This window comes from Eubalaena glacialis, chromosome 12 (assembly GCF_028564815.1).
Source record: "Eubalaena glacialis isolate mEubGla1 chromosome 12, mEubGla1.1.hap2.+ XY, whole genome shotgun sequence".
NCBI lineage: Eukaryota > Metazoa > Chordata > Mammalia > Artiodactyla > Balaenidae > Eubalaena > Eubalaena glacialis.
The window spans coordinates 99,131,596-99,137,635 of NC_083727.1; the positions used below are offsets into that span (position 1 = coordinate 99,131,596).

Sequence of the window (6,040 nt, forward strand, 5' to 3'; positions counted from 1 at the left end):
AATCAGTATAATTTTTTGAGTGCCTACTAAGTCCTAAGCTCTCAATTAGGTGCTTTATATGCATAGATGACATCTTCCCAGCACCTCTATGAGGTATGTTCTACTTTTATTTCTGCTTTACAGATGAGGAAACTGAGGCTCAGAGAGCGTAACTAGTAGAGGTGAAGGAGGGTTTTCATCCTGGTTCTAATTCCAAAGTCTGTGTTCTCTTTATTGGTCCTCATTGGGATCCCTCTAGAGGGAAAACAGATGCTAAGCAAGTAAGTGATACGCATCAGACAAATTAACGACTAATGGTTTCTGATCACCCATTCCAGAGTCTGTATGTGTGTGTGTGTGTGTGGGGATATTTTCCCCCCACATCAACAAGCAATTCTTGGACACCTACAAGCTGGGTGTCCTTTAATTCACCTCAATTCTGATACTATCTACCTGGAGATACTGTCAGATCCCACAGGTTAAGGGCTCAGCCCTGCCACACCTGAGACACCAATTGAAAGTCCAGATTGTCACCTGGGCTTCTGATTGGAGGCTGCAATGGTACCCTCCTTGGGTTCCACAAATTTGCTGAGTGGCTCACACAACTCAGAAGCATTTTACTTACTAGACTACTGCTTTATCATGATAGGATATAACTCAGGAGGAGCCAGATGGAAGAGATGTGTAGGGCAAGGTCTGGGGAAAGGGTGCAGAGCCTCCTTGCCCTGAGTGTACCACTCTCCCAAAATCTCTACGTGTTCACTTAACCCAGAAGCTCTCTGAACCTTGTCCTTTTGGGCTTGAACAATCAAATGGAGGCTTCATTATATAGGCGTGATTGATTAAATCATTGGCCATTGGTGATTGAATTCAGCCTTCTCCCCTCCCTAGAGGTCAGGGAGGGTGGGACTGAAAGTTCTAACCCTCTAATCTCGAGGTTGGCTCCATGGCAGCCAGTCGCCAGCCTCGCTAGGGTCCTAAGTCATCTCATTAACATAACAAAAGACACCTTTCTCACTCTCCTCACTTAGGAAATTCCACAAGGTTTTAGGAGCTCTGTGCCAGAAACAGGGAGGAAGACCAAGTATATATTTCTTATTATCATCACAATAGCACCACAACATTGCATGAAAAGAGAAGATGAAAATGCAGGGTCACATCCAAAGTTCACTGTTTGCATTGGTTTTTTCCTTCACATTGCATCTCCTAATTTGGACATCGTGGATAAGATGGCATCCTAGGAATCTGGGCAGTTTCCATCTCTGGAATCTTGTACCTCTTTTCTTCGGTAGAGGGACTACCGTTCACTTAGCATTCTAGGTTTCTTTCTGCTCACGTTGTTTCTTTGTCTCTGCAATTCAGGCAGGCAAAGGGGATTCTTGAGGTATTTCCATCACCACCAAGATGAGTAACTAACCAGGAGTGGCTGAACCACTCCAAGAAGGGACCAGTCCTAGTGAGGCAGGAAAGACAGGGTCAGGCCCAAGGCCAGCCTCCTCATGCATAGGCATTAGGCAGAAGGCAAAGCCACCTCCTTGTTTTGCACTTAATGAGGCCATGACGCACAGAGGCATAGCATCTAAAATAGAAACTTTGTAGCATCTGAACAAGAAACTCTGACCAGGAGCACCGTGGAGCATGCCCAATAAAAATGCACGGGTTGCTGGTGACTGCTGTATGACCTTCCACGTGTGGCGCTGGAGTAGTAAGGGAAATGTAAGGGAAAACAGCTCTTAGAGCCAGTGTGCGGTGGCTGTAGGAGACAAATGGGCAAGACCGGGGGCTGACGCAGCCGGGTGCAATCCAGGCCACACCTCAACCCGCTCCCCAGTGAGGATTCCACCCTTAATCAAAAGACCCCCGCCCACTCAAAGGGCTAAAAGTAAAATAAAAGTGGGATCAACAACCCTGCCGTGAGCCCCTCACTCCCGAGGACACCCGCGCTCTTCTTCTGTGTGTGTGTAACTTCTGTTTCTGCCCTAGATAACCTGCTTCTTTGTTCTCTTTGCTCCTTTGTGTGTGTGTGTGTGTGTGTGTGTGTGTGTGTGTGTGTGTTTTCCTTTGTTTTGTGTTCCTCGCCCAAATTCTTTTGGATGAGTTGAACAAGAGCCTGGAGTTCTGATAAAGCTTTCCCGGTATCACCAGGAGGGGCAGGTAGGCAGTGCCATGGGTATTAAATCAATCCATGATGTGGGGAGAACAGGTTCTGTGACCTCTGATAAAAACCCAGGGTCCTCCTTGGCACTGCTGGGTGTCTTGAATACGTGTTTTTCTTTTTTTAATAAATTTATTTATTTATTTTTGGCTGTGTTGGGTCCTCGTTTCTGTGCGAGGGCTTTCTCTAGTTGCGGCAAGCGGGGGCCACTCTTCATCGCGGTGCGCGGGCCTCTCACTGTTGCGGCCTCTCTCGTTGCGGACCACAGGCTCCAGACACGCAGGCTCAGTAGTTGTGGCGCACGGGCCCAGTTGCTCCGCGGCATGTGGGATCTTCCCAGACCAGGGCTTGAACCCGTGTTCCCTGCATTAGCAGGCAGATTCCCAACCACAGCGCCACCAGGAAAGCCCAAGTGTTTTTCTTGTTAATACAGGATTCACCCTGTGCAGCTCTGAGAGTTTCCCCTGCATTTATCACCCATATGTTAGGAAGGAGGGATAAAACGCCTGGAAACACGAGGGGAACACTGATGGGAATGTCATCTAAGGGGGGGCGCCTATCTTTTGCATTTACCCTCCGGATCATCTCACATTGGCCATCGGGATTAAACAGAAGGGCAGCCTCGGGCATAATGAAGGAAGGGGCAGCACATGGAATCTGACAAAAGCTGCACCGGGGCAGGGATGCAGGGAGGAAATTGCAGGGGTGCGGGATGACAGTTTGAACGAGGACATGAATGATAGCAGCCCAGGGATGGCGGCCCTGAATCCTCATCCACCTTCATCATATTCTCAGAGACCTGACAATGAATTCTGGTGTGGGAGGACTTGGATGACCCCGTGCTCTCGTGGAGACGGAGCAGCCCAGCCTTTCCCCCAGGGCTCCCAGCACGGAGCTCTTCCTTGACTCTCCTCCTTGCCCCTTCCAAGTCCTTGGTAATAATTAGAGTAACGCAGAATAAATGGAACCAGTCTCTCCTTGGGAAAAATAGTTATAAGCTGAACACTAGAAAAGCAGGTAACTTTGAAAAATATCTTAAAGGTGTCAATCTGCATGCATTTTATTTAATATTTTTTTCACAGGCTGTGCAGCTTTTATTTCAATCAGGAAGTGATCAAAGCTATAGACAGTCTAGAAAAAGTCAGTGAAAAGGACTGCAGTCCGTCTGGGGTGGGGACGGCTGGGCCAGTGTTTTTCCTGGTACTGGAGAGAGGGTGCTGGGGATTGTCGTGGGGGCAAATGATGACCGGACCAAGCAGAGGGAGGCTTGTGGGGTGTAGAGTGGGAGGGAACTGCCCGGCTGGCCGAAACTGTCCACCTGTCCCACAGGGTAGGCACAGACCCTGAGGCCACTCGTGTGGCCAGCCCGGCTCAGGCAGGCCTAGGGCGGGGCCGCGTGAAGCCAAGACCCTGCCTGGATTCTCCGTTAGCAAGTCCAAACCTCCCCATTGCTGTCCGCAGCCCCTGAGAAGAGCTCACACCTGGGATACAGCCAGCCCAGTCACACGGCCCTGGTGACACAGCAGGGTCTGCGTGCAGATCGTGCTGCCCCTGAGGGACCAGCATAGGACGTGCTGGAGACTTTGATCTGGTCTGGCGTCAGGATGACTGCCAGGGCCTTCACAGCTTGCCCACATGGCCCTCCAGGATCCGTACCTGCTACTTGGACTTCATGTCGCACCTGTGGATAGGTTCTCCTGGTGCCGCAGACACTGCGGTGATTCATCATGGTGACAGAGTAGACCCCTCTGCCGATGTCTGCAGGTCGTGGATGCAGTTGAGTGTCCACTTGAAGATCTGCCAAGGGTCAGAGGATCCTAGGTTGCCCGTGTTCAGCCCTGCACTGATGCAGGACACACCTGTGTGAACATCTCCCTCCAGAACTCCATGAGGTCCTTGCCGAGTGTGCTCTGGCTTTACTCCAGGACAATCAAACTTGAGTTTAGGTTCTTCTCCAGCTGGTCTGTCTTCTCTGAGGGGTTGCCCAGCGAGGAGCACAGGAAAGCCATCTCTTGGTCCTCCTGGGCCAGCGCCAGGTAATTCTTGTGCAAGCTCTTGGCCGTGTGCTGTAGGAGCTCCTTCAGGCCCTCCTAGCGGCTCCTGGCCAGAAACGCCTCACGTGTATCCTGGTCTTCCATGAACGTGCACCTGTTCTTAGAGTGGGGAGATCTGACCTGCTCACACCGCTTGACGTGGGCCCCCAGGTTCAGCCTTAGGAGGTAGGAGCAGCTGGGGCTTTGGGGTCACTACCTGGGCCCTGAAGTCACAGCTGCCTTTGTGGTCCTGCCAGGCACCGAACTCGATGGTGAAGGGGGACCCTCAAGGTTCTGCAGCAAAGACCCTGGGCCCCGCCCCCCAGGCCCCGCCCCCGACAGCAGTGCAACAGTGGATGAAGAGCTCCCGGGCATGCTCAGTGCTGCAGAGCTGCTCACGCCACGTCAGCTTGGTGTCGTCCTCGTGACACTTCTCTGACTTCAAGGCTGACCTTCGACGGAGCACACTGCGGCAGAGCTGGCAGCAGAGTTTCACCGAGGCTGCCCAGCAAACGCCACCGGCTCCGCTGTTTGTCCTCGGTTAGCAAGAGCGTGGGGCATTGGGACAGGCAGGTCTCAGAGGGCAGGGAGTGGCCGGAGGTGAGGAGGGCATACTGCAGTCAGTGCTGGTGGTGCGCGGCGGTCCCATCTGGCTTTCGTGATGGTGGTGACAGCCAAAAAGGCGGCCTGAAGGTCACTTCCATGCTGGTCCTGATGGCGAAGTCTGGGATGGGAAGGTTGGTGGGTCCCCTGGAGAAGCGGTTGTATTGGGCGTTCACGCTCCAGAGAGGCATCCAGGGTCCTAGGGTAGCATCCTCTGCCTGCGGCGCTGGGTGCTGCAGCGCCATCCTCCCGCTTCACGGGGGCCCCTTGGCCTCGGGGGTGAAAAGGAACCTGCGTGTATTTTAAAATACAGTGTTTTCAAAATAATTATTAGGCATGTCTACTAAGAGAATCAATAAGGTATGTTTGGTGTCAGCAAGTTACATATATTCACTTCAATATAAGGTCATGATAAATGTTGCATATTCTGAGAGCAAAGGCACTTTCATCAGTGACTTGAATTTTATAGGCATTAAACCCAGTTTAAACGATGCTATTGAAAGATCTTACAGGTCTGAATTCCTCCAGTGCTCATTGCCTGACACACAGCAAGGAAGAACAGATAGTCAGCAGGGTCAGGAGCTGCGAAGAGAATAGAGAAGATGAGGCTGAGAAAGCACTGAGGATCTGGGATAGGGAGGAACCCACCGCCTCCGGGAGCATGTCAGCAGCATAGCGGAGATGGAGTCCGCTTGCAGTGCATTACAGAGTAATTGGGTAGCGGGAAGGAGACAGTGAGTGAGACTTCCCTTTGTATAGTCCAGCAGTGAAAGATGGGAGAGAATTGGTCTGACAAGCTAGCTGGGCCAAAGTACAATTTTTTTTAAAGGATTGTTTATAGGCAGAGCAGAAAGCATATGAAAGATGTGCATTTGTAGCAGTTCAAAGGGGGGGAGGGAGAGAGACAGAGATAATGTATCTTACTTTATGTAGGATAACTATGTTACTCTATGTAGGATAACGTATGTTACTCTATGTAGGATAACGTATGTTGCTCTATGTAGGATAACGTATGTTACTCTATGTAGGATAACGTATGTTACTTTATGTAGGATAACGTATGTTACTCTATGTAGGATAATGTATGTTACTCTATGTAGGATAATGTATGTTACTTTATGTAGGATAGTGTATGTCACTTTTTGTAGGACAGTGTATGTCACTTTACGTAAGATAATGTATGTTACTTTATGTAGAATAATGTATGTTACTTTATGTAGGATAATGTATGTTACTCTATGTAGGATAACATATATTACTCTATGTAGGA

At 50.2% G+C, this 6,040-nt stretch overlaps 1 pseudogene; it reads right to left on the minus strand.

Moving 5' to 3' along the window:
- Positions 1–3,859: 3,859 nt before the first annotated feature.
- Positions 3,860–5,015, minus strand: LOC133102273 (E3 ubiquitin-protein ligase TRAF7-like; annotated as a pseudogene).
- Between the last annotated feature and the right edge of the window lie 1,025 nt (positions 5,016–6,040).